Source organism: Amblyraja radiata, chromosome 5 (assembly GCF_010909765.2).
Source record: "Amblyraja radiata isolate CabotCenter1 chromosome 5, sAmbRad1.1.pri, whole genome shotgun sequence".
NCBI classification, from domain to species: domain Eukaryota; kingdom Metazoa; phylum Chordata; class Chondrichthyes; order Rajiformes; family Rajidae; genus Amblyraja; species Amblyraja radiata.
The window spans coordinates 43,736,527-43,760,201 of NC_045960.1; the positions used below are offsets into that span (position 1 = coordinate 43,736,527).

At 43.4% G+C, this 23,675-nt stretch overlaps 1 protein-coding gene across 2 annotated transcripts in view; it reads left to right on the forward strand.

The window, feature by feature from the left end:
- Positions 1-23,675, forward strand: part of LOC116973234 (amine sulfotransferase-like) — a 54,496-nt gene that overhangs the window by 1,306 nt on the left and 29,515 nt on the right. The window lies entirely within an intron of this gene.

Consider the following 23,675-nt stretch of genomic DNA (forward strand, 5'->3'; position numbering starts at 1 on the left):
TGTCACTCGCTGCCGCAGGAGCGGCCGAGACGGACGGGCGGGCGGGGGGAGAGTCTACAGGGCAGCAAACCCCAGCACCGCAGCGAACTCAGCCGTGAGTATTCAACGTTAAACGCCGGGAGCGGGCGGGCAGGCGGGCGGTTTGTGCGTGAGAGGGCGGGCGAGAAAGTGTCAGATTTGTTTGAAATCGGCGGCCTACCGGCCCGCTCAGAGTTAAAAGCCCTGAAGCAGGAGTGAAAAACAACTGGCCGGATAATTGCCGGGGGGGGGGGGGGGGGGGGAGACAATCTGTGGATAAACAGATCTGGGGGTTGTGTTCAAGAAGGAACTGCAGATGCTGGAAGATCGAAGGTACACAAAAATGCTGGAGAAACTCAGCGGGTGCAGCAGCATATATGGAGCGAAGGAAATAGGTGACGTTTCGGGCCGAAACCCTTCTTCAGACTGAAGAAGGGTTTCGTCTGAAGAAGGGTTTCGGCCCGAAACGTCACCTATTTCCTTCGCTCCATAAATGCTGCTGCACCCGCTGAGTTTCTCCAGCATTTTTGTGTACCCTGGGGGTTGTGTTAACTCGTTCGGTGCCGGTACAACAGCAGACCAGGATGGAGGTTTGAGTCCGTGTTAACATTGGTGTCGGGGTTAATGTCTGGGCCGGGGTACGGGTGGGAGTTAACTTTGTGTGTGTGTGTGTCTGTGACTGTGTCTGTGTATGTCTCTGTGTTTCTGTGTGTGTCTGTGTCTCTGGCTGTGTGTGTGTGTCTCTATCTGCGTGTGTGTCTCTGTGTGTGTGTGTGGGGGGGGGGGGGGGGGCGTGGAGCGACATAGGGGGGATTTTCAGATGCAAACCACACGTTTTCAGTTGCACGATTAGTGTCAATACGAGCAGCTCACGGAGCAGTCAGAATGAGAAACACTGCTCGGCTCTCACACACACACTCGTGGAGTGATCTGTAGATATAAACGTGGCTGGGGGTAGAGGAGTGGGGGGGGGGGGGGGAGAGAGAGAGAGAGAATTTGAGAGAGAAGAGAGAGAGAGGGGAAATTGGAGAGGTGAGAGAGAGAGAAAGGGAGGAGAGAGAGAAAGAGGGGGGAGAGAGATAGAGGGAGAGAGAGAGAGAAAGGGGGAGAGAGAGAGATTTCTCCCTTCTGCCTCACCACTGTTGGCTGCCCTTTGTGAGATGATTGGAGACCAAAACCAGTTACCCTTTAGATCTCCCTCTCCCTACCTCCCTCCCCCTCCCTCTCCCTCCTTCTTTAGAGAGGGGGGGGTGATGAGGGAAGGAAGGGGGGAGAGGGCGGAGGGGAGAGAGGAGTGTGCCTTGCTTGGTGGAGAAGAGGGATATGGGAATGCTGTACGCCGGTGGTGACTCACTCTCACACTGGGATCCCCCCTGTCATTGCGCAGTCTATCTGACTCCCTGCACCCCCCCCCCCCCCCTCTCTATGGAGCGAAGGAAATATGCAACGTTTCGGGTCTAAACCCTTCTTCAGATCCGGCCCGAAACGTTGGCTATTTCCTTCGCTCCATAGATGCTGCCTCAAGCCCTGTCCCACTGTGCGAGTTCACTCAAGAGCTCTCCCGAGTTTAAAATCTCTGTGTAGCATCTCTGTCCCTATCTTCAAATTCCCACTTTGAAATAACATACAATTTTCAACTTAAAAAATTTGCAGCAGGATCGTCATTAGTCGATTCCCACGCATTTTCAATCGTCGTTCGATTCAGTGTAATTTTCACACCTGGTTGATGTAGTTTAAAAAAAAAATACAGTACATTACAATAAATAGTTTCAAGCATACCCGGCACTAAACGCACAAACATTAAGGTGGTTACTGATGTTACAAACTGTTAAAAATGAATTTTATTTTCAAAGTGAAATAGGAGATTTCCGTGGAAAGAATATTTAACCAGAATATGGTGAGGTCGCTGCAAAATGCTCACCTAAAACAATATGCCGTGAACTCAGGATTGTTTCTTAGCCCTCTGACAGGTGTTTCAATCTCACCCCACAGCTCGCTGTTAATCGATTCATAGCTATCAATTTTCATTCCTGGTCCGTATCGAATTTCTCTAAATGCAAACGCTTCAAGTTACGCTTCTTGTGTGGTGGTAAGGGGGGGGGGGGGGGGGGGGGGGGGGGGGGGATGTGAGGATAAAATACCATTTATTTGCATTTATATAGCGAACCTGCTGCGAAATTTTTAAGTCGTAAGTTGTATTTTATTTCAAAGTGGGAATTGGAAGATAAGAGCAGAGATGTTACACAGAGATTTTGATAGGAAGGAAACATTACAGCAGCTGAGTAAAATATCGGTCAAATGAAGATCGGGCGAGGGGGATTGGGGGTCGGGGAAACATATCTATAGCTTGGGACTTGCCTAAATGAGTACTGAGATGGATTATCATTCCACACCAAATTTCTTATACAATAATACCTTTTATGCAATTATCACAATAGCTTGTTGGATATGGACCAACGGACTCTGTATGGTACATGCTCGTAAATTAGTAAAACAAATGTTCTTCTTTAAGTTCTGTTGTTTCTGGGATGGGGGTGACTGATAACAAATAACCCACATTCTGTATTTTGTCATAATGTGGCTAAACAATGGCATATTTTGTGATATTTATTGAGATAGAAAGATACAACGGAGTTTGGGCAAGATATTACCTTGCAACATTCTGTATGTCTGATAGATATTGTGAAATGGAACTCAGAAATTATGGGAGGATTACATAAAACTACAATTCAAAGGTAGTGAATATACTGAGTATTACTTATTTCCATCATGAACATACAATAGTGATATAGGACACCAGGTCCTACTACGGCAAACTCACGAGCTACTACTGTATGACTACGTGTTAAGAAGTATCAAATTTTTACATCCTGAGTATATTTTACTCGTGGACATTTTTTAACGTTGAAAAATCTTCACGAGTTACCACGTTTCCCAAGTACCTGCCATTAGCGCTAAGAAATGGCATGTTGGCCTTTATAACAAGAGGAATCGAATATAGGAGCAAAGAGGTCCTTCTGCAGTTGTACAGAGTTCTAGTGAGACCGCACCTGGAGTATTGTGTGCAGTTTTGGTCCCCTAATTTGAGGAAGGACATTCTTGCTATTGAGGCAGTGCAGCGTAGGTTTACAAGGTTAATTCCGGGATGGCGGGACAGTCATATGCTGAGAGAATGGAGCAGCTTGGCTTGTACACTCTGGAGTTTAGAACGATGAGAGGGGATCTCATTGAAACATATAAGATTGTTAAGGGCTTGGACACACTAGAGGCAGGAAACATGTTCCCGATGTTGGGTGAGTCCAGAACCAGGGGCCACAGTTTAAGAATAAGGAGTAAGCCATTTAGGACGGAGACGAGGAAACACTTTTTCTCAGAGTGGTGAGTCTGTGGAATGCTCTGCCTCAGGTGGAGGCAGGTTCTCTGGAAGCTTTCAAGAGAGAGCTAGATAGAGCTCTTAAAAATAGCGGAGTCAGGGTATATGGGGAGAAGGCAGGAATGGGGTACCTGATTGGGGATGTTCAGCCATGATCACATTGAATGTATGTGATATGAAAGTGAATTAGGTGTCAAATTAAACTTCTTTTTATGCTTTATCTGATGGGATAAATTGCAGACTTGATTTTTAAATCTCAAAATTTTGTAACATTGCTAGAAAATGTACCTGCATCTTGGAGGCTGGAGGTTAGGTTATTAGCAAAGAAACATCAAGAACGATGTTGCTGTACTGAGATATAGCCAAGTCTATCCCTCATTGCTAGCAGCTGATGGGAAGCGGCTGTAAAGTGGGAAGCGGCTGTAAAAGGACAGCGCTGCTGGGGGGGGGAGTTCCTTTCAGAGTGTGTGGGTAGTCTGGCCAGGGGTAAAGTTGCGGGGAGGGCAGAACGGTTGAGATGGAGGGGGTCGGCCGGGGATCATCCAGCTCAGGTGCGGGTCAGTGGGCGGTGGAGCTTACTCCATATGTCAGGGCGAGTGACCTCAATTGATCCCTTGTTCGCGCTGACACAGGATCAAGCTCCACCGCCCGCAGTGATGTTATCCATCACCCGCTGACCCACTCCGCTCTATGATCTTTGCTCTTGAGCTGGTCCCCTCACTGTTCAGACGGAGAGCACTGCCAGAGGTGAGCGGGCCGGCAGAAGGAGCAGAGATGGCAGTCGGTTCCGCTGTCCGGTGATGGAAGCCGCTCGTAGCCATGCGAGCTGCTTCCCTCCCCGGAGCGCCGTGGCAGCGGTGAGTGAGTGTTACTGGCATGAACCCGACCCCCTCCTTCTCAACGCTCCCGCAACTTTATCCCTGGCTAGACTCCCCAAACGCTGTGAAAGGAACATTCCCCCGAATTGTCATGTTACTTACGACACGTGACTCATTTATAATTATTATTTATATTTCTACGAAAATTTTCCCATTTGGGCCCCGCACCTCCTAAGGCCGGCCCTGCTCAAGAGATGCTTGCCTGAACCACTGAGTTACTCCAGCACTTTGTCTCCGATTCTTTTTCTCTGTGTCAGGAACTGATCATTCACCTGACGCTATGGACAGAAATTTGTATTGTCTATTATAATATTTTTGTTGTTCCTGGTGTCATGCTTTTACTTCTGTAGCAGTCTGCATGGCTTAAATATCCATTAGCTCAAGAATTGACAATTTAACTGGAAAGAGCATCTGAGGCTTGCTTGTATGTGTACTGAACCTTATGCACTTGTTGATCCCAATCAATTTAGTTTACACCCTTTAAATAATTTAAATAGTTTTCTTAAATATAATTGTCTGCAAACTACACTGGAAGATTGCCAGGAATGTATGGTGAAAAGTATGCCACCTTTTCCTGAGTAGAGTCACGGGTAGAAAAAGTGGCGAGAAAAGGTTTAGCAGCTTGCCTTCAAGAGTGATGGCATTGAGTACAAGAATTGGGATATCATATTACAATTGTACAATTGTACATTGATGCGACTACACTTTTTTGTAATTGTTTGCATTTCCAATTGCTGAGCTATATTCAAAACGTCATTAAACTGGAAAGGGTGCAGAAAACCCCCGCCAGGACTGCCAGGACTGGAGGGTTTAAGTTAACCGGACAGGCGCATAAGCTGGGCTCTTTTCCCTGGAATGAAAGAGGCTGAGCAGTGACCTTATAGAGCTATATAAAACCATGAGAGTCATACATTCTGTGAATGGTCATGGTTTTTTTCACAAGGTGGTAGAGTCTGAAGCTAGAGAGCTTTGATTTAAGGTGAGGGGAAAGATTTAAAGGGCAGCACAGTGGTGCAGCAGTAGAGTTGTTGCCTTCCAGCGCCAGAGAGTCAGGTTCGATCCTGACTACAGGTGCGGTTTGTGTTGAGTTTGTACATTCTTCCTGTGACTGCGTGGGGTTTCCCCGGATGCACTGGTTTCCTCCCACATTCCAAAGGCATGCAGGTTTGGAGGTTAATTTGTTTCTGTAAAATGTCCATAGTGTGTAGGACAGTGCTAGTGTATGGGGTGATTGTTGGTCAGCGCGGACTCAGTGGGCCGAAGGGCCTGTTTCCACACTGTGTCTCTAAAGTCTAAAGTAAAGTCTAAAGTCTAAAGGGCTCTGAGGGAAACATTTTCATACAGAGGGTAACGAGCATGTGGAACAATCTATTAACATTTTTGTTGCTTCTGTTGTCATGCATTTACTCGGTAGCAGTCTGCATAACTAAATATCTAAAATTGTATAAAATAACAGTGTGCTAACCGTAGATAAAGAATTGACCATTTAACTGGAATTAGTGTTAGGGGCTTGTATACATAGTGGGTAGAAATGGTAGTGGGTACAATTATATTTGAAAGTCATTGAGACAAATATATGAATAGGAAAGGTTCACAGGGATATGGGGAATCTCAAGTAAATGAGACTAGTTCAGGTAAGTTGGTTCACATGGATGAGATGAGCTGATGGGCCTATTTCTGTGCTTTTTAATTCTATGACTATAAAATGCAATCAGAGCCCTGGATCATTCATTGGTAGCTAGGTTTAACTCTTACAATTGATTTTTAATTCAATTAATTAAATAAATCAAACATTTTAAAGCAAAATGTTGATGGTGACTGCTGGACTGTTGTTAAAAAAAATAATCTAGTCCACTAGTACCCTTCATTTTGTACTTGAGACCCAACCCACTTATCTATTTGATTCTTAACTACCACCTCACGTTAGGAGTGATTAAGAATGGGTAAAATGTGCAGTTTGATTTTGAGAGCCGATATGGAAAGTCTATGCTTTTTCTTCAAGGTTGTTTAACATTTACAATAAACATAGGGCTTGAATTTTCAATTTCAATGCAATAAAAAAGTAAAAGCAGCCCACAGATCTATTTAAAATAAAATATTGTGGCTGTGTATAGCTCAATAAAATGTGGTGGCTATATATATCAACGTCAAACACACAAAATTCACATTTTCATTCATTTGGGGTTGAGAATGCCAAATGTTCATATGAATACTGCATAAATCCATCTATTTGTATCAGCCAGTGTATTGATAGGGGTAAACAAAGTAAAGTGCTGGTAGAGGGGGTGAAAGAAAAGAAGGAATTTGATTTGTGATATGAAAGTAACTGAAAACTTAGTGAAAAAAGTAAGGTAGACCAAAAATAATTGTATCCCATGCATGAATCTTTCAAGTAACCAAAAATATATTTTTGCCAAACGCTGACAATACTTGTCACTTCTTGTGAAGAAACATAGAAAATAGGTGCAGGAGTAGGCCATTTGGCCCTTCGAGCCTGCACCGCCATTCAATATGATCATGGCTGATCATCCAACTCAGTATCCTGTACCTGCCTTCTCTCCATACCCCCTGATCCCTTTAGCCACAAGGGCCACATCTAACTCCCTCTTAAATATAGCCAATGAACTGGCCTCAACTACCTTCTGTGGCAGAAAATTCCAGAGATTCACCACTCTCTGTGTGAAAAATGTTTTTCTCATCTCGGTCCTAAAATATTTCCCCCTCACTTCAGCATTGAGCCAAAAGTAAAAACTGAAAAAATTTAATATCCCAATTTATGCTGTTTTGCTGTAAGAGTGAAAACAATATGGATCAAGTCAATTCAAGTTGGGTTTATTGAGTTATGCACGAGTATGGCCACGTACAGGTACATTGAAAATCTTGCTTGCAGCAGTATAGCAGACTCATAGTCTCAAACAGCAGACAAAATAAATTACACATAAATTTACATTATGCAAGGTAGCAAGAAGGAAAATGAATGTGCAAATGCAAAATGTAAATGTAAAACAAATTAGAAAACAGTCCTGTGGTAGTGATGGTCTAGTGTGCTCTGCTGCTGAGAGATGACTAGGGTTGTTCAGGTTGCCCAAGAACCTGATTGCCGAAGGAAAGTAGCTGTTTGTGAACATGGTGATGTGGAACATAAGCCCTCTGTGCATTATATCCAATGATAGTAGTGAGAAGCACCATGTTATAGGAAAGATTTTGTCAAGCTGGAAAGGGTACAGAGAAGATTTACAAGGATGTTGCCAGGAATAGAGGGTCTGAGCTATAGGGCGAGGATGAGTAGGCTGGGACTCTATTCCTTGGAGCACAGGAGGGTGAGGTGTGATCTTAAAGAGGTGTATAAAATCATAGATCGGGTAGATGCAAAATGTCTCTTGTCCAGAGTAGGAGAATCGAGGACAAGAAGATATAGGTTTGTGAGCGGAAAAGATTTAATAGGAATATGAGGGGTACCTTTTTCCACACAAAGTGTTGGGGTTGTATGGAACAAGCTGCCAGAGGAGGTAGTTGAGGCAGGGACTATCCCAATATTTAAGAAACAGTTAAACAGGTACGTGGATAGGACAGGTTTGGAGGGATACGGGCCAAACACGGGCAGGTGGGACTAATGTAGCTGGGACATATTGGCCTGTGTGTTCAAGCTGGGCCAAAGGGACTGTTTCCATGCTGTATCAATCTATGACTATGACTCTAGGAAGGCATGGCCCAGATCCTAGATGCTGCCTTTTTGAGGCAACGCCCTATGTAGATGCTTTCAATGATAGGAATGCATTTAGGATACAAATTCTAAGATTAACTGCATAATTGCTTTTGAGTCATGAAGAGTATTAATGAACCAGTTTGGCATTTACAGACCGTCCCCGACTTAAGTAAGGGTTCACGTCCCGTAAACCATCTGCGTAAGTCAGATTTTACATAGTTCAGAATCGCCTTGAGTACCACTGTACACATGTAACGTGACTACATATGTGCTATACTGTACAGCAGACACTGTATATAGAATGAAAAATTATCTAATGCATTGTACAGTACTGGCTATTACCTTTTGGAATAAATATTTTAAAATAATTTAATGAATTAAAATTTTACTGGACAGTACATTCATTAAAAATAAGGAATTAAAATTCATTAAAAAAATTGTATAGTAATGGCAATTACCTTAACTAACACCATCCAAGCTTGCCCAGCTTCCTCATCTAGTAACTAAGTTCATTATACACTATGCAGCAGACAAAGGCCATTCGATCTTCTTGATGTAGTGATCGAGAGATATGGTCGCCTTTTTTTTCCTCGTAAAAACACATCTTCCATCCGTCTTTTTTGGACTTTCAAGAAGCAAGAGGTTCATAAGTCACAGGAGCAGATTTAGGTCATTCTGCCCATCATATCTGCTCCGTCATTCAATCATGGCTGATCTATCTTTCCATTTCAACCCCATTCACCATTTCCCATGACTTTGCAATGTTGGTAATTCCTTAATTCAGGTTAGCGTAGGTTGTTGCCAGGTGACATAGGTTGTCGCCGGTGCTGACTTCGTTTTTTTTGTTGGTAAAGTAATGATTCTATTTCAAATTCTATGTCGAAGGGGGGTCCAGTCGCCGGTTTTCGGCGACCTGCTACGACTATGACAGTCACCGGCAGTCGCCTGAAGGGGGTGTGTTGGGTGCGCTCGCGCCCACCTTTTGTTCTCCAGAGTAAGAAAAAATCCAGAGAATCCTCGGTGGCAAACTACCTGTGAGAGGGTCTAATCCGGCCCGCGGGATTATTTAGTAACAAAAGGGAGTGCCCATTTCTCTGGGCCCGGGGGGGGGGGGGGGGGGGGGGGGTGCAGTGTCTGTAGGTTAAAATAAGGTAGGTTTTAGAGCTATTATATTTTCTCCTCATGAATAATATCAAATAATATTAAACAATTGGAACTGCTTTCTTTTCCTTAATAACTATCCTGAAAAATGTGAATTCCATGAACATTGCCAGTCTGTCTGCACTCTCCTTAATCCCCGTTTACTATGACTTTGCCCATAACATGGACAAAGTGGTGACTAGGTTTGGCAGTTACATTCATGGAAAATGGAACTGGGAAAACATGATTTATGGCTAAATGTCAATATATGCTGGCCTGCCATAAGTGTCTGTTCCCTTCATCACTACACCAGGATTTCCATGATCAATGACAAGCTGGCTGCACTCGCCTTAATCCACATTTACTATGACTTTGCCCATAACTTGGACAAAGTGGTGACTAGGTTTGCGCAGTTACATTCTTGGAAAATGGAACTGGGAAAACATGATTTATGGCTAAATGGCAATATATGCTGGACTGCCACGAGTGTCGTCGCCTGCATCACTACACCAGGACTTCCATGAGCAATGACAGCAAAATGCAACTGCAAAATGTGATTGGCATGATGCTGCCAAATCAAGTCAAGTCGTCGTCAAGTCAAGTCGTCAAGTCAAGGTAAGTCAAGTTTATTTGTCATATACCCATACAAGATGTGCAGTAAAATGAAAGTGGCAATACCTGCGGATTGTGCAAAACAACAGAACAGGTGCTCCTGAATGTATATTGCCATTTACCACTACTTCTGCTAATGCAAGGGCATTCGTTGGCCAATCCTGGTTCCACAAACTGCGCAAATCCTATCATGCCACCCCCCTTTTTGAAAAGCTTCATACGGGCCTGCTTGTACATTCACACCATTCAGATATAAACACAGGCACAAACCTGTAAGCTGTCCTCTTACGCCTATTACACTCACTCCCTCTGCTCACTCATCACGGCTTATGACAGTGCAAATAGCAGTAGAAATATGATCTATGTTTCCCTTTGCCAGCCTTCCCTGCGCTCCCGCTGATAGCCCCCTCCTCCTGGTGTTTTCTTGTCAGGCATTCTCTGCTCCAGTGACCATGCCCCCCACAGGCATAGCAACAGTCTGGTCTCACTACTCTATTCGCTCTAACCCGTGGCTTCGGACAAACGTAGGGTTGGCTATGAGCCAAAGGGGCATATGATTCACGAGGGTAACTGGTGGTCATTATTCTGGTGTTTGTGGTATTCGTGCCCACTCTGGTACAACATAACGGGGTTCTGTTTGAGGATTGACCCATAGTTCTGGACAGTCCTGGTATCTCCTTTTTAACAACGTTTTTGACTTTTGCCTGGGGTTGACTTTCTTACTTCTTACTATCTTTCCAATGATACCTTACTGCCCGAGTCATCTGAGTAGGACTATTTTCTGACCAATCCATGTTATTCGTTTTTATCGCTTCTGCCACAGGAGTTGATAAACAGTTTACTAAAATTATTGGGGAGGGTTTACACCATTCCGAAAATTAATATCTCCCGACTGGTCTATGTACATCTCCGAAAATCTTTCCAGAAATTCATCTGCCCCTTCTCTTCGAGGTCTAGTGTCTAAAATGTTGGCAATGTCAATTGACTTCTGCAGGATTGCAGTAACGGCAGCTAGGATAGCATCCTCTCTTGCTGTATTCTCAGCAATCAAATTGGCTAGTATATCGTGTCCTAAATGAGCCAAAATTTGGCAGGTGACTTCTTCCCATCGGGCATAGTGTTCAATAGTGTTCATAGTGTTCAATCTCACCAGGTTTCCACGGGTAAAATTCTATTATGGTTGTGGATTACCAGCACCAATTGCATTTGCTGGATCAAAAGCGGGATTTGCATTTCCCTAACCGGGAATTGACGGCAAGTGGGTATTTGTTTAATTCTTCTGCCTGCTCTTGCTTCAGGTTCTGTCTCAGTTTCACCGGAGGTTAAGCCACTCTCCGTATCTACTCTCTCAAGCAGGGGCATTTAATCATATTCCAAAGGACTGTCTTCTTTCTTTTGGTCTGTGCCTTATCCTTCTAGGTTTAGGAGATTTTTGAACTGGTGGCAAGGGTATCTCTATCTTAGTTTTACTCTAAGATAGAGTACCCTGCCCAACTGACGAAAATTGTCGTATTGGAGCTGTTGGGGTCACAGAACTCTGAGCAGAAGCTGTGCTGTTGCAGGGACCATGGGAGGAGGTGCCTCGGGTGCATAAGGTGGGGATCTCAGACGGTTTATAATACGGACACTTTCCCAACTTTTCAAATCTCCCTCATCCAAGCCAATGCCATGCATCTTATCAACCCCTTTTTCTCCCTATCCTCCTTCATTCCCTCTGGGGGTTGTTTAGTATCCTGTACATTCTTTATAGATGTGCATTCTGTACATATCCTGTACATTCTTTACAAGTACATTCTTCCTTTAATAGTTCCATAGGTTTGGTCAATCCCTCTTGGTCTAAATTTATTCCTAGCTTTAAAGCCACATTCTGCCAATTCTCTAGTAGGTATGTTGCAAAACGTACCTGAAGCGTCGCTGAAAATCTGTCCCAGCCCGTGTGCGCGATTTTGGCGCCGTTTAGAGGGGGGCGGGTTTAAAACGCGATTTTCCCTAGGCTGTTCAAATCGAGGTTTTTCAGCCTAGTTAATTATTAACGAAAAATCGCTGGAAGATTCCCTCGCTTGAGCTATTATTAGTTTTAAGGGCTTTATTTAATTGTTATAGTAGGTTAAAAATTAACCTCTAAATCCCCGACCGCCGACAACAGGCCAGATTCATACAGGGGAAAACGGAAGGTAGGCTGTTTATTTTTACGTTAAAAAGAGCTTCTTAAGATCCCTTTATACAAAGTTTAATGTTGCGAGTAGCTAATTTTGGGCCCATTATATCCCGCAGTATTTTTCTGGGCATTTGAGGGCACAAAACTACCGCAATGTGAACGTTCTAAACCAGCGCGTTCACAGGATCCCACTAGAAAGCTGATTTAAATGGACTTTAATTTACAGCAATTAAACACTAAATTCCTTCCATTTGGCCTATAAATTAATGTAAATGAGATTTAAAAATCATGTTTTATTGTGAATTATTTGTGAATATTATTTGGACACAAACTATTTAAAAATGTTAATCATTTATTAAGAAATGGATAGATGTTTAGATCTAGTAATTGAAGTTTGAAATTGGCTACAATTAGGTAACTAACTAATTATATGCTTTAATTTCAGGTCATCCAAGTAAGATTATTTTATATTTGTTTCAGAATGCTTCAATCTATGATAACTGAAAATTTCATTCAGTTCTCTTAATTTTTAAGAAAGTTATGGGCTTTTGACTGTCCACGATCACAGCTTTTTTGTTATGTCCATAGAAAATCAATAGGGAACAAGATGCTAATTTCCGAGTATGAAAAAGGCCATAACTTTTTAAATACTTGAGATATGAAAGTGAATTAGGTGTCAAATTAAACTTATTTTTATGCTTTATCTGATGGGATAAATTGCAGACTTGATTTTTAAAATCTCAAAATGTTGTAACATTGCTATCTCGAGCATAGCCATTTCTTTTTTCTCCTTAAGCTCTTCATAATGTTGTCTCCAAAGACTGATACATCTCTCAACATCAGCATTCTGACTGTACTTCCAGTACTCTACATATTTTACGCCTCTGAGGGTTCCAACCGCTCCCTCAGGCCACAGATTATCTCCTAACTCTATATTCAAAGTCCCAGGCAAATGCTTTAATCGTTCAGCTTCCTCAGGATATTTCATGCAAAGTATCTGTAAAGGGCATTTGCAGTCTGTTGCGATATACAAACGGTTATATCCACACTAGCAAGTCTACTCACAAAACAAGAGCAACATTTCTAACACACTGGTAAGTCTTTCACACAATTCTATCTCCTTTCAAACGGGTACCCAAGAACCATTCACACACAGATCCTTCACACACAGATCCACACAGGCTTTTTTAAATGGTAAATTAAAGCAGTTAACACACCCCGACCCAAGGCGGGACTGCCTTCCCAAAAGAACAAGCAATTACAATACAGCAGCAAATTACTCAACTTAAACACTCAAATTCAAACAAGGCCAAATACAACTATAACACAAGAGCAAAATCACACTCAGACAAGGAAAAAATGCAGCTAACAGTTATAATGCAGAAACAGACTGTAGTATAATATATAAGCATAAATCACACAGTTCTAAATTACATAATTTAAGCAAACAAGAGCAAATAGCTACAGCACAAGAGTAGAATTAGTTACATTACATGAACAGAATCAGTTACATTGCAAAAACAGAATCAGTTACATTGCAAGGACAGAATCCCACAAACTCAAATAAAGGCAGCTACTATAATACAAGATCAGTCTATAATTCACACAATTAGTTTTTACAAGAGTATATTACAAGAATATATCACACAATCATAAACAAAAGTACTCAATATGAGCATTTCAAATTGAGCAAAATTTGGAATCTAAAAATTTAGCACAGTCCTAGAATTGCAACCTTCACCTGGTCCGCCCTGTTTCAACGAATGCAATCAACCTGGCGTGCACAATGAAATAAGATCAAATAGAACAATTTTTTGGTTTAATAATAGCAAAAAAAAAAAAATTAATTCTTAAATTTTGGAAAGGTACATCAATACCAACGCTTAAAATGTGGATTGCAAGTATGTTGGACACCGCTCATCTTGAGGAAATGCGATTCCTCCTAATGGATAAATCAGACCAATTCATAACGAGTTGGTCTCCATTCGTCGTTTTTTTGGAATCATATGGTGCAACACAATTGTAAAAAATAACTGTTTCAGGACTGGACGAGGGTTGGTCAAGACTATAAATAATGATCTCCTCTTTTTTTTTTTTCTTTTTTTCTCTCTATTCTCTCTCTCAACTTTTTTCACACACTATATATTTCACATCTTTCTATCCTTTACTATCTAACTTCTTTTTCTTATTCTAATCTTTTTTCAGTGTAACAAAAAAAAAAAAAGAAGTTGTACATAAAATGTATTATGAAAATATATATTAGGCACTTTGGTGCCATATGACTGTACTTACTTCTAAAAAAATAAAATATTAAAAAAAAAAAAAAAAAAAAAATAGAACAATTTATCCTCCAACTTTAGGCTGTGCACTCCAAGTCAAGAGTCAAGAGAGGTTATTGTCATGTGTCCCAGATAGGACAATAAAATTATTGCTATGCTTCAGCACAACAGAACATAGTAGGCATGAATACAGAACATATCAGTGAGTCCATATACCATTATATAAATATATACACACATGGATAAATAAGCAGATAAAGTGCAAATAAACAGATAATGGTCAATTAATGTTCAGAGTTTTGTTTCAGTTGAGTTTAATGGCCTGATGGCTGTGGGGAAGTAGCTGTTGCTGAACCTGGTCGTTGCAGTCTTCAGGCTCCTGTACCTTCTACCTGAAGGCAGCGGGGAGATGAGTGTGTGGCCAGGATCGTGTGGGTCCATGATGATGCTGCCAGCCTTTTTGAGGCAGCGACTGCGATAAATCCCCTCGATGGAAGGGAAGTTAGAGCCGATGATGGACTGGGCAGTGTTTACTACTTTTTGTAGTCTTTTCCGCTCCTGGGCGCTCAAGTTGCCGAACCACGCCACATGCAACCGGTCAGCATGCTCTCTACTGTGCACCTGTAGAAGTTAGTGAGAGTCCACCTTGACAAACCGACTCTCCGTAATCTTCTCAGGAAGTAGAGGCGCTGATGTGCTTTCTTTATAATTGCATCAGTGTTCTCGGACCAGGAGAGATCTTCAGAGATGTGCACGCCCAGGAATTTGAAGCTCTTGACCCTCTCCACCATCGACCCGTTGATAAAAATGGGACTGTGGGTCCTCATCCTACCCCTTCCAAAGTCCACAATCAGTTCCTTGGTTTTGCTGGTGTTGTGGGCCAGATTATTGCGCTGGAACCATTTGGTCAGTCGGTCGATCTCACTTCTATACTCTGACTCGTCCCCATCAGTGATACGTCCCACAATAGTGGTGACGTCAGTGAACTTGATTACGGAGTTTGCACTATGACCCGCTACGCAATCATGTGTATAGAATGAGTAAAGCAGGGGGCTGAGCACGGAGCCTGGAGGTGCTCCCGTGCTGATTTTTATCGAGTCTGACACATTTCCACCAATACGGACAGACTGTGGTCTTTGAATGAGGAAGTCGAGGTGTATAAAATCATGAGAGGAATAGATCGGGTAGATACACAGAGTCGCATAGGGGAATTGAGGACCAGAGGACATAGGTTTAAGGTGAAGGGGAAAATACCTTGCCCTGGTCATTATTTATTGTGAAAGCAATGCCGTTTCTTCTCATTATTATTTTGTGGAATCTTGTATTGCAATTAGTAGACTTCGGAAGTATGCTGAACATAAAGCGTACAATCTGTACTTTTTAATGTATTAGCATATTACATTATTAGCATATTATTTAGTCATAGTCATAGAATCTTACAGCATGGAAACAAGCCCTTCAGCCCAACTTGGCCGCACAAAACAAAATTCTGCATCTACACTGGTCCCAACTGCGATTGGCCTATATCCCTCCGCCAAGGAACGCAGGGGCGATACATAATAAGAGACTGTGAAATCGACAGAAGGATGTAGGGCTGGGTGTTTATGCGTGCTATTTTCATGATATTTATTTTAGTTGTTTATCTTTTTTTAAATATTTTACCTTGTATGTATCGTTAGCTTTTAGAAATGTTTGAATGGTGCACTGACTGGCTGACATTTTACAATTTCGTTGTACATGGTTCATGTTACAATGACAATAAAGAAACTATTCTATTCTATTCTAAACATGTTCTACCCATGTACCTGTCTAAATGTGTCTTAAACGCAGCAATAGTACCTGCCTCAACTACCTCCTCTGGCAGCATGTTCCATACATCTAACACCCTTTGCGTAAAAAAGTGACCCCACAGATTAATATTAAATCATTTCCCCACCTTAAACCTATGTCCTCTGGTTCTCGATGTGTGTACAATTGAGTGTACATTTAATACTTAAGATGTTTAAGAAGGAACTGTAGATGCTAGAAAATCGAAGGTAGACAAAAATGCTGGAGAAATTCAGCGGGTGAGGCAGCATCTATGGAGCAATAGAAATAGGCAACGTTTCGGGTCGAAACCCTTCTTCAGACTGATGTGAGGGTGGAGGGGGGGGGGGAGTGGGAAGATGAAAGGAAGAGGTGGAGCCAGTGGGCTGAGGGAGAGCTGAGAAGGGGAGGAGAAAGTAGGGACTGCCTGAAATTAGAGGTCAATGTTCATACCACTGGGGTGCAAACTGCCCAAGTGAAATATGAGGTGCTGCTCCTCCAATTTATGGTGGGTCCCCACTCAGGCCATGGAGGAGGCCCAGGACAGAAAGGTCGGATTCGGAATGGGAGGGGGAGTTGAAATACAGAGCCATTGGGGGATCAGGTTGGTTATTGTGAACCGAGCGGAGGTGTTGGGCGAAGCGATCGCCAAGCCTACGCTTGGTCTCACCGATGTAGAGCAGCTGACATCTAGAGCAGCCGATGCAATAGATGAGGCTGGAAGAGGTGCAGGTGAACCTCTGCCGCACCTGGAAAGACTGCTTGGGTCCTTTAATGGAGTCAAGGGGGGAGGTAAAGCGACAAGTGTAGCATTTTTTGCGGTTGTAAAGGAAAGTGCCCAGAGAGGGGGTAGCTCGGGTGGGAAGGGACAAATTGACCAGGGAGTTCTGGAGGGAGCGGTTTCTGCGGAAAACAGATGGGGAGGAGATGGGAAGATGTGGCAAGTGGTGGGATCACGTTGGAGGTGGCAAAAATGTCGGAGGATTATTTGTTGTATGTGACGGCTGGTAGGGTGGAAGGTGAGGACAAGGGAGACTCGGCCCTTGTTGCGAATGGGGGGATGGGGAGTGAGAGCAATGTCACGGGGTATAGAAGAGACCCTGGTGAGAGCCTCATCTATAGTAGAAGAGGGGAACCCCCATTCCATGTAGAATGAGGACATCTCCGATGCCCTGCTGTGGAACACCTCATCCTGGGTGTAGTTGCGGCATAGTCAAAGGAATTGGGAGTAGGGGATGGAGTCCTTACATGAAGCAGGGTGGGAAGAAGTGTAGCCCAGATAGCCATGGGAGTCAGTGGGTTTATAGTGGATGTCGGTCAGTAGTCTATCACCTGCGATGGAGATAGAGAGGTCAAGAAATGGTCGAGAAATGTCGGAAATAGTCCAAGTGTATTTCAGTGCCGGCTGGAAGTTAGTGGTGAAATGGATGAAGTCAGTGAGTTGTGTGTGGGTGCAGGAGGTAGCACCAATGCAATTGTCAATGTAGCGAAGGTAGAGTTCGGGGATAGGGCCACGGTACGCCTCGAACAAGGATTGTTCGACGTACCCAACAAAGAGGCAGGCATAGCTAGGGACCATGCGTGTGCCCATAGCTACGCCTTGTATTTGGAGGAAATGGAAGGAGTCAAACGAAAAGTTATTAAGGGTAAGGACCAGCTCCGTTAGGTGGAGGAGAGTATCAGTAGACGGGGATTAGTTGGTTCTACGGTCGAGGAAGAAACGGAGGGCTTTGAGACCCTCCTGGTGGGGGATGGACGTGTAGAGTGACTGGACATCCATGGTGAAGATGAAGGAATGGGGACCTGGAAAATGGAAGTCATGGAGTAGACGAAGAGCGTGTGAGGTGTCTTGAACATAGGTAGGGAGGGATTTAACCAAGGGGGATAGAATGGAGATTCACGTGTACTGCTGCTTTGCGCTATGATTTACAATCCTGCTGCTCCTTAATTCGACCATTACCGGCCAAATCAGACAAACTGGCAGCCAGGGGTTTCAAAAGTGATCTTCAGCTGTTCGCCTTTAACAGCTTATCTCATTTCAGGCCTACACTGTTTGACCAGTTTAAACCAGCATCTGCAGTTCCTTCGTACACACTGTTCAACCATAGATGACCGAAATGACCTTGACATTTGATATTGTCAATATTGATTTTTCATTTCTGAAATATATTTGATTCAAAGAATATATTAATGAAATATAATTATCTATGTTGATCGTGCCAACCAATTCAATACATTCATTTAAAAACTGCTAGCAGCATTGTTGTGCCAATCTGCAGTATTCACTTGTGGACATCTTGCAATGGTAGACTGATAAGTTTCAGGCAGATCTAAAGTGTGTTTTCCATTGAGTTAATGATCTTCCAGTAGTAGTCAATGTTTGCTTCAGTGTGCGATAGCCCGCAGAGCACATAGCCCTGTGTTACATGGCTGCTTGGGACAATCCTCAAATAAAGTATTTTCTAAACTTTTTTGGCAAACACACAGACCACAAGGAGGTGGATGCCCATCTCAGTTGTATCACAGCCACCTCAAGAGATGCAGGTGGTAAGATTAAGACTTTTGTGTGTGCCTGAAATAACTGACTTTCCACTAGTTAGGCAAAGTTTTATATTTTTTTGAGGAACTGGCAATGAAGCCTTCTACAAATGGACTTGACAGCCAGCTCAGGGAATTATCCAACACCATCAACCTTCTTCTCTAGTGTGGGATGGAACTGCAGATGCTGGTTGATACCGAAGATAGACACAAAATGCTGGAGTAATCTTAGTGGGACAAGCAGCATCTCTGGAGAGAAGGAGTGGGTGACGTTTCGGTGCGAGACAGTTCTCACAAAATGCTGGAGTAACTCAGCAGGACAGGCGGCATTTCTGGAGTGTGTGATGTTTCGGGGCGAGAACCTTCTTCTCGACTCACAACATCACCCATTCTCTCTAGAGATGCTGCCTGCCCCACCGAGTTACTCCAGCATTTTGTGTCAACCATCTTTTCTTGCAGGGCATGATTGATGGTTGGAGTACAGCTGGACCCTGTTCCACGTACATTGATTCTGAGAGCACATCTCATCATATAACCATTGAGAGGGAGTACTGCTCCTACATTACCAACTTTTGTTTTAGCTTGCTTACGTGCACCAACCAGTGTCTTCAGGTAGGCAGATGTGGCGGTGAAGGAAACGAAGGATTGGTTGTATTTGTAGCCGTGCTTTTGCTGCGATTGACCTGGCTTCTTGAGGTTGGTTCAAACTGGTCGCAGATGCAATCCAACTATGCGTCGAAACGGAATATGGTGATGTTGGCCAAGAAGGCTTTGATCTGTGTGCCCCTATGGTTTGGGATTGTCACTCCTCTTGTGCCCATATACTTTGCATTGGATTCAGTAGAACTCACAAAAGCACAGAAATAATACAGAGAAGGCTGCCTTGCCTACTCTGGATTTGGTTGGAAAGCTTTGTTTCCTACCTGTTGGTGGACTGTACTACTGATGTCTATATGAAGAAGTCTTTTCAAATTAGGGAATTTTTACATAGCTCATTTTGGAGAGCATACTCATCATATACATGTGTGATATTTTGTCAGAGGTCTTCTCCTAGTCCACACTGACCAGGCAAGTATCCATCATGCTATCTCAAACATGGATTCGTGTTCTTGAGGAATGCAAAGTTGTCAGAGATCTATATTCTAGGCATGACGCAGCTCTGCTGATATTCTTGGACAGAATCTTTTATTCTATGTTCTTGTATTCCATGTCCTGGGAAAAGCAGCCAACATAATTGAAAACTTGTTCCACCCCAGTCATTCGTTATTCTCCCTGCTCCCGTGTGGCGGAAGGCATAGTAACTTAAAAGCACGCACTGCCAGACTCGGGTACAGCTCCTTCCCCTGTTATCAGGCTTCTGAATGGTCCGTTCATACAGCTTAGCTTAGCATATTGGAGTTGTGAAAGGGGGTCATTCCCACAGAAATGAGGTTTGAATTATTTACTTTCTAATTGTTCAGAATTCTATTTTACTTTTCAATTTATTATAAGACAATTTCAAATAGGCATTAACATTTTAACTTTTTCAAAAAGTCATTGGGGAACTGTCAAAGCCCGTACAGGAGGCAATACTTCAGTGGTACAAAGCCTCAGGCTTTCCTGCTCCATTGACAATGCACTTTGTGTGTGGAAGATAAGGAAACAGGCCCTTTAGCGCACTAAGTGCACGCCGACCACCGATCACCTATACTCTAGCTCTATCTTACAAACGAGGGACATTTTTTTGTACAGAAGCCAGTTAATCAATAAACCTGCACATCTTTAGTTTAGTTTAGTTTATTTATTGTCACATGTACCAAGGTTCAGTGAAAAATAAATAAACTAAGCTAAACTAAACTTGGTATGTGAGTGGAAACCGGAGCACCCGAAGAAAACCCACGCGGACCCACACGTAGCAACAGACAGCACCTGCAGTCAGGATTGAACTCAGATCTCTGGCGCAATAAGGTAGCAACTCTGCCGCTGCACCACTTTACCATGGTTGTTTGTGTTCTGAGTCTGGAAAACCCAAGTGCAGGCATGTGGGTGGTGCAGGTAGTGAATCTGGGTGCAGGCCAGAATTTGCAATTTTCTCGCCCAGTGGATGTTTGGAACTGTATGTGCGGTTGTGCACCTGGGCAGGTCTTTGATCTGTTCATACAGGTTGACGTAGCTTTCAACTAAGTTCAGTTTCCCAGCTCTCTGGCCTTGCTATTGAAAACACAAACCTTTGTTGGCCATTAGGCTGCTGGCTTTGAGTCAACAGGAAATCGTTGGAAAGTGCAAAAGTTGGCAATTTGGATAACGGGATGGAACTGGTACGAAGAGGATGGAAGGTGGAGAAATAAACAAATATTGGTAGATTTCAAGTCACTGGGAAGTGGAAAAAATCTACTAGGACAAGTAAAATCACGCAGTGCACCAATGAGGAAAGATTCCTCTCAATTTTGACTTTCAATGCTATTATTATCCTATTGAATCAAGGTTTAAGTGGTATCGAATGCCATAGGATTAAAATCCTTTGAATGCAACAACATGTTAGAGTTGGCAGTGCTTTCCTGGGTGTACATGAATTTGGTTGTCATCCAAAACTGGGAAACACTTTTTCTGAAGGTTAAGCAGGGATCCAAACCCCAAAATATCACTAATCCATGTTTTCGCCAGAGATGTTGACTGACCTGCTGAGTTACTCCAGTATTTTATGTCTTTTTTTTAACTAGTAATAATTCTAGTAAGGGACTATGATCAACTTTGCATTGTTTAATTAATCTGTTGGCGACGGGCATTGTAATCCCCATCCCAATTTGCCCTGGAGGTGTTACGAGTCACAATTGAACCATTGTGTGGCAAAGATATTAAAAGTAATGTTACTGGAGCAAATCAAAGTTTAAACACAATAACGAAGAAATGGCAATAAACTTCCAAGTTCGGATGGTATGTGACAAGCAGATTAATTAGATGTTGAAGACATACTGTGACATGGGTGGTGCGTTCAAAGTTCAGGTGAATTGCTGACAAGCATTATATAGAATGTACACACAACCTCTGCACTGTGGGCAACACAAAGTGCTGGAGTAACTCAATAGGTCAGGCAGTATCTCTGGAGGACATGGATAGGTGATGCTTCAGGTTGAGACCCTTCTTCAGACTGATTGTAGTGTGGGGAGAGAGTGAAGGCGGAAAAAAAGTTGACGCAAGACAAAGGCTGGCAAGTAATAGAATAGATAGAATGAATAGAAGATAGAATGCCTTTTATTGTCATTCAAACAGACAAGGTTTGAACGAAATTTCATTCCTGCAGCCATGACTTTTCAAAAGAGGCCAAGACACACACTTAACACACTTTACACAAACATCCATCACAGTGAATCTCCAACACCTCCTCACTGTGATGGAAGGCAAAAGTCTTATGTCATCCCTTTGTTCTTCTCCCACGGTCCAGCAGTCCAACTGCAGCATCGAGGCAACTGGGGCTCAAGATGTTAAAACCCATCGGTGGGCAATGGTAAGTCCCGCGGCCGTTTAAACCGCGCCGGGCGATGTTAGGCCCTGCTCCGAGTCATTTAAACCCCGCTATTCCGGCGGGAGAAGTTGCTGTTACGGGAGCCTCCGAAGCTCCGAAGTCAGGTCGCAGCCGCGTGCCACCACAGCTCTCCCCACTCCGAAGTCAGCCAGCTCCGCAATGGCGAGTCCGCTGGCTCCGCCACTGGAGCCCTCAGGTTCGTTCCGGTTGGAGGCCGCCGCCGGCTCCACGATGTTAGGCCCAACGACACCGGAGACCCGACAGGGAAAAAGTCGGGTCCCCGTACAGGGAAGAGATTAAACGGTTTCCCCCCTTTCACCCCCACACCCCCCCCCCCCCACATATACACAGCTAAAAAAAATTAAAACCAAAAACATACATCTAACGGGATTAAAAAAAATTAAAAAAGGCAGACGGACAGCAGTCGAGCCACTGCCATTAGATGCCGCCACACTCCAGACGAGGCCCATAATAGGTGGAATTGGAGCAGCAGTAGGAGATTTCAAAAGGCTGTTGGATTGGTTGAGTGATGAAAATTGGCCAATTGTGTAGCCGATTAAAAAAAAAAGTCATGTTGCAGAGGAGCGCCTATTGGGAACGGTTATGTTGGGAGAGAGGCTGTGTAGAGATGAAGTGCTGTGTTGAGTGTAATGCGCCTGTCCCACTTAGGCAACTTTTTAGGCGACTGCAGGAGACTATGCAGTCGCCACATGGTCACCACATGTTCGCGGGTAGTTGTTGGGGAGTCGCCTTCATGTTCGCATTCTGAGAACTAGTCGTGGCCTCATTATGGTCGCCGCAAATTTTTAACATGTTGAAAAATTGGCGGCGACTAGAATGAAGCCGTCATGGAGAGTAGTGAGAATTCTTGTGCCGGCAGTCTGCTGAAAAATCGCCTAAGTGGGACAGGCCCATAAGTGGGACAGGCCCATAAGTGGGACAGGCCCATAAGTGTGAGTCTTTGGCTCAAGATCCTTTGGTGAGGAGGCTGAGGCAAGGAGGCTAAGCAGACGGGCACTGGTAGTAAAGGTACAGTCTGCTGTTTCTTCTGTGCGATTGCTGTGCTTTTATTTTCCTTTTGTCTAGTGTGGTAGTGATGACAGGTAGAATGGTTCAATATTCTTCCTGCAGGACGTGGGAAGTCAGGGAAACTGTTGGTGTCCCTGATGACTATACTTGTGGGAATTGTGTCCAGGTGCAGCTCTCTAGTAGAGAGCTCTCTGTGAGAATACAGGAAGGAAGGTGGGGTAGCCACGAGGAAAGGGAGTAAAGCTGATGTGAAGCTGGGAAGACTGCAGACATTTACGAGGATATTGCCAGTATTTGAGGACCTGAGCTATATGGAGAGGTTGAACAGGCTAGGAGTCTATTCCTTGGAGAGTAGGAGGATGGTAAGTGATTTTACAGAACTGAACAAGATCTGGAGGGGAATAGATAGAGTAGATGCACAGATTCTTTTACCCAGATTTTTCAGAATCAAGAACCAGAGGATTTAAGTTTAAGATGAGAAGGGAAAGATTTAATCGGAATCTACGGGACAACTTTTTCACATCGAAGGTGGTGGGTATTTGGAATGAGTTGCCAGAGGAGATAGTTGAGGCAGAAACCATAACAGCATTTAAAACACTTTTAGACAAGTATATAGATGGGAAATATTAAGAAGGA